The following is a 10,152-nucleotide window of genomic DNA, read 5'->3' as shown; positions in this document are numbered from 1 at the left end:
CTACCCTATTGGCTTTCTAACCCTCACTACAGACTGGGCAGCCATCTGGCCGGTGCTTGTCTCCACGCGTGCCGGGATGCGTGTCTCCTTCCGGGTTCCCCAGCTGGACTAGGACGCGTGCAGTAGGCGCTCCATAAACACGCGTGGAATGGCCTTCGCTTTGGCAGCACGTACAGTAAAATCTGAAGGATATAGAGATAGCGCCCCTAAGCAAAGATGACACGCAAATTCGTGAAGCGTTCCGTAAAAAAAAGAAAGAAAGAAAGAACCGCAACAACAACAACAATTAAAAAAACAAAAAACAAAAAACGTGTGGAATGAATGAACTCCAAGGCTGGATTTTCAACTCTAAGAAACTACTGAAAACCGAGGTACCCCGAGGGCTCTCAGAAGCTCTGCATTGGGGAGCAACCCGCAGTGACATTGGAGAGTATCCTAAAATAGGCCCGAAAGGGGCAGCATGCCCCCAGCGCGCGGGGAGTGGGGTACCCCGCCCCGCCTCTGCACTCCGCCCCGACTTTCGACCCAAGTCGAGAGTGACTCCGCGATTCCTTCTGTTTGCACGCGGCCCCACGGCACTCAAAAAGCCTATTTTTCAAGACAGTTGTGAAACAAACCCATTAGCTGGAAAAAATAAAAGAAAAAAAAGGTCTTCCTTCTGTGGCCCGTACGGGGATCGAACCCGCGACCTTGGCGTTATTAGCACCACGCTCTAACCAACTGAGCTAACCGGCCACCTGAGCACAAAGCGCCGCCGGCTCACTTACCAGATATCCACGCCTGCGCCGCATGGAGCCGACCAAGCGCCTCCCGGCGGAGTCCGCCGCGCCGACTTCCAGCCGGCGCCCGCCGGCCGGGGCTGCAGCCGTCCTCGTAGTCACCCCCATGGGCCAGATAAAACAACTGAGGCCTTTAAGGAGAGGGGAGGAGACTTCTTAGAGCGAATTGGAGGCTTTCACTGGACAAATGCAAGCTGCCCCTGAAACTTAACTGGGGAGTAGGATTCTCCAACTCGGTGCTATTTTTATTCATCACCGCGAATCTCACAGCGTGGAAACTTCGTGTATCAAGGGCATGGCTAAGTCACTTCAGTCGCGTTCGACTCTGTGCGACCCCATAGACGGCAGCCCACCAGGCTCCCCTGTCCCTGGGATTCTCTAGGCAAGAACACTGGAGTGGGTTGCCATTTCCTTCTCCAATGCATGAAAGTGAGAAGTGAAAGTGAAGTCGCTCAGTCGTGTCCGACTCTTAGCGACCCCATGGACTGCAGCCTACCAGGCTCCTCCATCCATGGGATTTTCCAGGCAAGAGTACTGGAGTGATTGCCTTTTCCAATCAAGAGCATTGGGCACTGCTAAATGCAGTTTGGAAAATGCAGAACACCAGATAAAGGACCAAAGAACCTCCGAATTCCCCACCGCCCCGAGAAACAATGGCTACTGGGGTCTCGGCATCCTTCCTGCCAATCTTTTTTCATTGGGCGGTGTATTAAATATATGCAACCTTGTGAAAAAGAAAATAATTTTTATGTTGCTTTTTGTACTTAATATTCTATTATATGTATATCTCTAAGTGATTGAAAATGTCATTTTAAGTGGTTCCTCAATGTTTCTTAAGTAAGGCATAGTTTTTCCTCCTCCCTCCTTTTGGAAATGTCTAGAAATTGTCGTCATTTTGCCCTCTTTTGTTAACTAGCACATGAATAAATCATGAAATAGCTGTGGAATGGGCAATGTGACAGCCACTGCAAAGGCATAAGGTCTGTATGCAAAAAAAAAAAAAACAAAACAACCCCAAAACAAAACAGGAGAAAAGTGCTGGGAAGACAAAACCCAAAGACGTCCATTCCTCCAGCCGTGTGTCCCCGGGGTCTCTTGGTCCCTGAGAGGCCCTCGCGGCCAGCGCTAATGCGCAGGTGCTCCAGGAGTGCAGAAAAGGAGCTCCAGCTTTTCCTAGTCTAGGCCTCTGGTCTGATCACTCCAAAAAAACTGCTCCCATGGGAGATGTCTCATCAAGGTTCCCTGTTGCAAGCAACAGAAGCCAAGCCTAGTTAATCTTAACTGAACAGATTTAATTGAAAAGATGTTAAGTAGGGAATTCCCCAGTAGTTAAAACTCTGAGCTGTCATTGCCAAGGCTCCAGGTTCGATTCCTGGTGGGGGAAGAAAGATCTCATAAGCCTCCAGATGCGGCCAAAATATAAATAAAATAAATGTCATGAAAAGATGCACAGGGAACCCAAAGCCCCGGCTCTGTGACAACCTAGAGGGGTGGGATGGGGAGGGAGGTTTCCGATTCATGTTGATGTATGGCAGACACCATCACAATATTGTAATCATCCTCCAATTAAATAGAAGTAAAAAATAAATATCATGAAAAGATGTGAAGTTGTTCACCTCCCCAGCAGGGAGGCTGGAGAACCAAGCGTGGACAAACAGCCACTCAGTCAAAACATGCTTATTCAGCCTGGCCGTGCGCTAAGCCCTGGGACTCGGCTGTGAGCAAAACAGACCTAATCTTGTCTTCACGGAGCTCAGACCTGTGCCTCATCAGCGCAGGCGGCTCGGGCCTCTCAGGGACCGAGAGACCCCGGGGACACACGGCTGGAGGAATGGACGTCTTTGGGTTTTGTCTTCCCAGCACTTTTCTCCTGTTTTGTTTTGGGGTTTTGTTTTTTTTTTGCATACAGACCTTATGCCTTTGCAGTGGCTGTCACATTGCCCATTCCACAGCTATTTCATGATTTATTCATGTGCTAGTTAACAAAAGAGGGCAAAATGATGACAATTCCCAGACACCTTCAAAAGGAGGGAGGAGGAAAAACTATGCCTTACTTAAGGCATAGACAGGTCTGGCAAAGACAGGTTTTAGAGTGCTTAGACAGGCTTAGGTGCCGTGATGAGTGTATTAAACTGTGGTGCTAGTGGAGGGTTGATTGGACAAGTTCCTGGAGACTGGGATGCTTGACTGTGTTCTGAAGGACAAGGATAGATCGGTGTAAGCCAAGGGGGTAGAGTGAGCTGCCTACGATGAGTTGTAGGCAGGCATCCTGCCCATTTTGCTTACAGGCGAATGTCCAGAGTCTAGCACCCTGTCTGGAATAATACATGATTAATAAACAGGAGTCAGGCTGTTACTGAACCAAACTTGGGTCCCCTCGTTTGTTCACTGTAAAGCCCACCTACTGCCCCCGGGTCATGGTGAAGGAAAGGGCGACATCTATTGTAGGGAGCCAAGCAAGGAGTCCAGCAGAGCTGGTGCTCGGAATACCCCAACTCTCCAGTGGGTTTCAGCAAAGCATTTTGAAAGGCCAGGTGAGGGAGGGGGCATCACGGGGTGTGTGATGAGCTCATACTCAGTTCTCTGATTGGGTGATAGCAGTACCGGGATGGTGTCATGGGGTTAACATTATCAATCCTTAAGCACCAGTAGGTCTGGGGCTTTGCGCTCATGGCCATCAAGATTTTAATTTCTTCCATTTGGTGGTGATTGTTAGCACCTGTAAAACAACTCAGGCGCTGTGCATCAGATACTATTATTTAGGCGCTTCCGAGAGAAGCCAGCACAGAGGACATGGGGGAGGGGGTCTGTCCTGGGGTTCTCAGTTACAAGATGGATAAACGAACTAATTTCAAAATTATCTTACACTTTAAAACAAAGTCAGATAAAGTTATTTCTCTAAGTTCAAACTGTCCTTTTCTGGCCCAGCCCTGATAGGGTTGCCAGATTTAGCAAATACCTTAGCATAAGTCTGTCCTGCACACTACCTGTGGCATACTTATACTAAAGGTGGCCCGTGTGGTAAAGAACCCACCTGGCCAATGCAGGGGACATAAGAGAAGCAAGTCCCATCCCTAGGTAGGGAAGATCTCCTGGAGGAGGGCGTGGCAGCCCAGTCTAGTATTCTAACCTGGAGAATCCCATGGACAGAGGAGCCTGGCATGGGGTCGCAAAGAGTCGGACATGACTGAAAAAGAGACTTAGTGCATATACTAAACCAGTATGTGGTTGATCTGAAATTCGGTTTCAGCTGGCCATCCTGTACTGTATCTGGCAATCCCACAGCCGGAGTAACAGCCGCTTGAAAGACCCCACCTAACCTGCTCATTTCCCCACTTTCTTTTGCCACAGCCTCATCGCCCTCTTTCGTGGTTGTTCCAGCCACGTTTCCTGAGCAAGCAAGGCACTCCCGGCCAAGGCCACTCAGGATTCAAGGTCGGGAGACGCAGTGACTAAATATAGCCGGCAGGGGGCACCCTAGACCGACGTAGGGAGCTGCGCACTTGGGTGCCTGGGCTCCTCGAAGTCCGGCGCTGGCGGAAGGCTGGGGCTTTTGCACAGCGCTCTTCTCCAAACCCTTCTGAACTTCTCCGGCCATTTCTCACCCCATTTTACAGGGCTTCCAGGACAAACAAGTCCTAATTTTCAATCTTTGAGTGAACCCAGGTCTCTCACATTGTAGACAGATGCTTTACCATCTGAGCCACCCGGGAAGTCCAGGAAAACACATACATGATCAGAATTAAACCCGTATAGTTACATGGGTTTTTAAATATCCAAGGGGTGCTTTGTTGCACGCAACTATCTCAGATTTTAGTTGTTTGCTTTAAAATCAACTTATAAAACTTGTCATTCTGTTTATAAATTGCAGCCTTTGGTATGAAAATAAAGGCACCCCTGTATTCGTCTCCTCTCAGTGTGTGTATTAGTCGCTCAGTCGTGTCTGACTCTTTGTGACCCCCTGGACTGTAGCCCGCCAGGTTCCTCTGTCCATGGGATTCTCCAGGCAAGAATACTGGACTGGGTTGCCATTCCCTTCTCCGACTCAGGGATTGAACTGGGGTCTCCTGCACTGCAGGCAGATTCTTTGCCATCTGAGCCACCAGGGAAGTCCATTTGTTTCCTAGAGGTGCCATAATAAAACCCCACAAACTGGGTGATGAACACAACACAATTATTCGCTCACAGTTTGGAGGCCACAAGTCCAAGGTCACAGTGTCTTCAAGGTTGGTTCCCTCTGAAGGTTCTGAGGAAGAACCTGTTCCATGCCTGCTCCCACGCTCCTGGCGGTTTGCGGGCCTTCCTGGATGCTCCCCGGCTTGCAGAAGCATCACTTATCTCTCCCTCCGACCTCACACTCATGGATCCCACGTTCCTAGAACAGTGCCAGGCACAGCACACATTCAATTAACTATTTGTTAAATGAATGTCAAATTCACTGTGCTGAGCATTTCATGGCCTTTTCAATCTGGAAGCGAGTCCTTTTGTCCTGGCATTTTTTTTTTTTTTTCTGTTTTGGCCATGCAGCGAGGTTTGTGGGATCTTAGTTCCCCAACCAGGGATTGAACCCATGATCCTGCAGTAGAGTCTTAACTACTGGACCACCAGGGAAGTCCCCTTTTTACATTTTTCATTTTGACTAGGGGCCCTGGTGCACAGAGACAAAGAGAGAGCAAAGCACTTTCAACATTGAAGCTGAATTCTTGCCAGCCGATTCTGGAAAAAAAAGAAGGGAAGGAAAAAGAGAAGTGAAATGCTTCATTGTACAATATGTACTATGTCAAAGCTGTTAGACAATACAAAAGAAAAATAGACAAACAGAAGGGTTTTTCAGATGTTGCTTCTAATTTGCTACAACAAATAGGTTGATTCAAGGGCTTGTAAAATGTACTTCTTGAGAGTACGTGCATTCATTGGAGAGCTTTTATAAAGGTCTCTTTTAGACACAACAGCTGTAGAAGCACAGGGAGCTGGAAGCCGAAGACCCGGGTCAGAGCCCAGGGGTCCACCAGTGAGTGGGGGACTTTGGTAAGGACCTTCCCCTCTCTGGATCCCCAACAACAGGCCATATGACTTCTACAACCTGTCAGTCTGCCTGTTCAATTCCTCCCTATCACGGATTAAGGTTTACCCTTGTCGTTATTGTTGTTGAGTTGCTAAGTCGTGTCCAACTGTGTGACTCGAACTGTAGCCCACCAGGTTCCTCCATTCATGGGATTTCCCCAGACAAGAATACTGGGGTGGGTTGCCATTTCCTTCTCCAGGAGAATCTTCCTGACCTGGGGATCAAACCTGTGTCCGTCACTTGGCACTTTATCACTGAGTCACCTCGGATGCCCAAGGTTTGCCCTGGATGCTCAACACTCATCAAAAGTCGGCTTGCCCCTCATCACAGAGGACAGACAGAGCAGGTGACAGCTGATGGTGTTTCCTGATTAGTCAAGAACCTCTATCGAACATTTGCTCTCTGCCAGGCCTATTTTAGACCTGATGCAGAATCCAGCCTCCATACACTGATACCAAATTAAATTTTGGAGACAGAGTTCTGGGTGAAGTAGAAAAGAATGGGCTTCCCTGGTGGCTCAGCAGTAAAGAATCCACCTGCCAATGCAGGAGACATGGGTGCGATCCCTGGGTCGGGAAGATTACGTGGAGGAGGGCAGGGCAACCCACTCCAGTATTCTTGCTTGGAGAATCCGGTGGACAGAGGAGCCTGGCTGGCTATAGTCCATAGGGTCACAAAGAGTCAGATGTGACTGAAGCAACTTAGTACGGATGCACTTACTGCTATACAACAAAGTGACTCAGTTATACACACACACACATACATATACACGATCTGTTTCATATTCCTTTCCGTTATGGCTTATCACAGGATACTGAACGCAGTTTCCCGTGCTATCCAGGAGGACCTTGTTTATTCATTCTACATATGCCCATTTGCACGTGTCAGTCCCTCCATTCCCCTTTGGCTTGCCTGCTCCGCTTTTGTCTCCACATCTCCTCCCTTCCCTAGGTGGCAACCGTGTGAACCTGCTCCTTGGGACTCAGGGGAGGTCATGGGGGCTGAATGACGTCTATTTCCTACAAACAAGACACTAAAAGGGGACACAGAAAGGCTTTTGTGCCCAGGAGTCCTACAGGGTCTTGTCTGGTTTCAGACTCTGGGAAAAAATCAAACAGCATACTCTAGAGAGACAGAGATGTCGCATGTACTCTTCACTCTTTGCATTGCTCTTCGCAGAGGGTATTTTTATCCTCATTGTTCAGAAATGAGGAAACACTGTCCCTGTAACTCGGCTGGTGTCACCCACTTGGCTCACTGATTGGGGTCACTCACTTGGCTCACTCTCCTACTACTTTAAGAATTTTTCTATTCTCTTCTTGAGAAAAGTTCTTTCACACTTAAAAATCTATTGTTCCATGTGTCTTTTTGCTGGAAAAGTGCTTGGACTCCTCTTTAGCCTGACGTTGACTTGTTTTACATTCACACTTGACCACAACCTCATTCATAACTGCTTTGGTTAACTGCCATTCTTCATGTTCATTTGAATGGCTAATGTTCTTGCTCTTATTTTACATTCCTGCTCTTGCTAAGTTTCCTCTGAGCTACATTTATTATTTATTTTTATATTACTATTATTATTATTTTGGCCATGCCACATGGCTTGTGGGATCTCAGTTCCCCGACCAGGGGTTGAACCCAGGCCCCAACAGCAAAAGCGTTGAGTCCCAGCCCCTAGGTTACCAGAGAACTCCATTATTTTCTAAAATCAATCTGATTTCTAATATCCATAGGTAGATTTGCGTTTCATCCACCTCATCGAGGTTAACATGTATGAAATTTCTGTCTTTCCTAATTTTTCTAGCTTCTGCCCATTTCCTGCTTTGAACATTAATTAAGAAACTCAGCAGAAACAGATTGTCTGCTAAACATAGCTTGAATCTCTTGAGACTGGAAATTAGGGAAAAGCTAATGTTGGGATACAGGATGAACTGTCTGAGGAACAGTTTCGGAATGAGTCAAAAGGCGCAAGTGGCTATAATTAGGTGGTATTCATGCAGAGCTTTAAAAGCAGAGCTCCAGGGATGCAGGCTGGTTTCATTCACAAGCATCTTTCGAGCATGTGACATACGCCTGGTGGCTATCTGTGCTGAGCGGGCAAGGGGCTCAGGGTGGGCCTCCCTGGAGGAGCTCGCAGCCTGTTATTCCTCATCTGTCAATTCTTCTTTTGTCCTTTAGTGGAAGAGTGGTCTAAAGAAGCAAGGACATAGGCCACACACCTGAAACCCGAGAAGGCTGAACCCGCTGTCTATAAACTCTACAGAAAGACTTCCCAGGCTAATCTGAAGTAGCATTTCCTAGTCGTCTTAGAATTAAATAAAGAATGGGCTAGTGGGTCTCAAAATATGGTTGTAAGTGCAGCAGTGGCATCACTTGCGATTCTGTTGGAGATGCACATTTTCTTTCTTTTTAATATTTATCATACTTATTTATTTGGCTGCACTGGGTCTTAAAGTTGAGTCTGGTGGGATCCAGTTCTCTGACCAGGAATGGAACCTCTGCCCCCTCCATTGGGAGCGCAGAGTTTTAGCCACTGGACCACCAGGGAAGTCCCAAGATGTGAATTTTCAAGTCCCACCCCAGAATGACAAAGTCAGGAAGTCTGCGGTCGGGGCCCTGCAGAGTCTAGAATCATCTGAAGGCAGGTGAGTTCAGTGCAAGTTAAAGATTGAGAACCTCCGCTCTAGGCAAAATCTCACACAGTTCCCTTTCTGCCTTCCTACTAAGGTCCCTGTTTGTTTCCTTTGATCTTCCACTCCGAAGGCCCTTCCACTCCCTTCTCCCAAGGCCTCCAGGTTCAAAGTGCAGGTTGCAGACCAGGGTGCTGATGTTCGTGGCGCTGGAGGGCTGAAGTCCAATAGCCCCTGCTCACCTGGGGAGGCGCACCAGGGCTGTGTCTGCCTACCGGGGACGCCTTGCTGTGACCCTTCCTCAGGATCAGGACCCCCCCTGGGCTTCTTCAGGATTTCACTACTAATTGTCCACAGTGAAGGTGAATAGAAGATCCAAATGATGATGTTAAATGCATTCATCTGTTCACCTTTTAACAGGTATTCAGTGACTACCCAGAAAGTCCTTCTGCCTGCAGAAGAGATAAAAGACAGGTGGGTGGGCTAGGAAGCTTAGAACCTACCTTGGTAGAAGAAACGAATATGAAAAAGACAGTGTGAGAAAGAGAGATCAATGTGACTTAAATACAAGTCCCCACATAAGGGGAAAGACCACAAGGAGAAAGAAGAGAGAAATCAATTCCAGGGATCTGGAGAGATTAGATGTGGCTGTTCAGAGCCAACAAGGACAGGACCACCCACAGTAATACCCACACCTCATCCACTGCGAGAATGTAGACCATTCTCAGCAATTGGACTGCCGGCGTTCCAGAAATGTCAACATTACTCTGAACTAGCAGCAGCAGTGCTCAGTGGCTAAGTCATGTCTGACTCTGCGCTTACTCTGAAGGGATGCACAGTGAAGGGCCCGAGAGGCACCCAGTGGAGGGACTTCAATCACATCGATGTAGCATTCAGTCTCCTTGGAAAGAAAAAGAAGAGGCTCCAAGTTGACAAATGGTGGAAAAATAAAAAGGAACTGGTTACTGTTTGCACGATCTGTAGTCGTGTACAGAACATGATCAAAAGCGTCACGCTGGGCTTCTGTTACAAGATGAGGTCTGTGCGTGCTCACTTCCCCATCGATGTTGCTATTCAGGAGAATGGTTCTCTTGCTGAAATCTGAAAATTTCGGGGATGGAAAATACATCCACAGGGGTCAGATGAGCCTAGACATGGCTTATTCAGTCCCTCAAGCCCAGGAAGATGAGCTGAGTCTTGAAGGAAACCACACGGAACTTGTGTCAGATTCAGCAAGCCACAAGGATATCAGGAAATTTTTGGATGGTATCTATGTTTCTGAAAAAGGAACAGTTCAGCAGGCTGATGAATAAGCTCTGGGTGGTCCGGCTACAGAAACCACAAGATGCCAGATGATTCTTCGGACTCATTTGTGATATTTTAAAGATGCAATAAAAGCTCTTTTGATTTGGAAAAAAAAAACAATAATAATACCAGCAATAATCACCCTGGTTTTTTTTAAATTCACTTGATAAAATTCACATAATGGACCATTCTAACCATTTAATACATACAATTCAGTGGTTTTTACTAGACTTACAAAGTTGTGCAACCATCACCACTATCTAATTCCAGAATGCTGTCAACACCATAAAAAGAAATCCCTTACCTGTTAGCAGCCACTCTCATTCCCCCAGTCCCTGGAAGCCTGTATCTACATTCTGCCTCTATGGATTTG

General features: G+C 47.4%; 1 non-coding gene and 1 pseudogene across 1 annotated transcript; one reads left to right on the top strand and one right to left on the bottom strand.

Moving 5' to 3' along the window:
* Positions 1-661: 661 nt before the first annotated feature.
* On the bottom strand, positions 662-735 carry TRNAI-AAU (transfer RNA isoleucine (anticodon AAU)). Its single transcript has one exon. It is a non-coding gene; the product is annotated as a tRNA-Ile (tRNA).
* An 8,541-nt stretch (positions 736-9,276) lies between these two features.
* LOC133234036 (large ribosomal subunit protein uL6-like) lies at positions 9,277-9,834 on the top strand (annotated as a pseudogene).
* Positions 9,835-10,152: the final 318 nt, after the last annotated feature.

This window comes from Bos javanicus, chromosome 21 (genome assembly GCF_032452875.1).
Source record: "Bos javanicus breed banteng chromosome 21, ARS-OSU_banteng_1.0, whole genome shotgun sequence".
In the NCBI taxonomy this organism is placed as follows: Eukaryota; Metazoa; Chordata; class Mammalia; order Artiodactyla; family Bovidae; genus Bos; species Bos javanicus.
The sequence above is the reverse complement of the archived record's forward strand: the minus strand, read 5'-3'. Positions and strand labels throughout refer to the sequence as shown.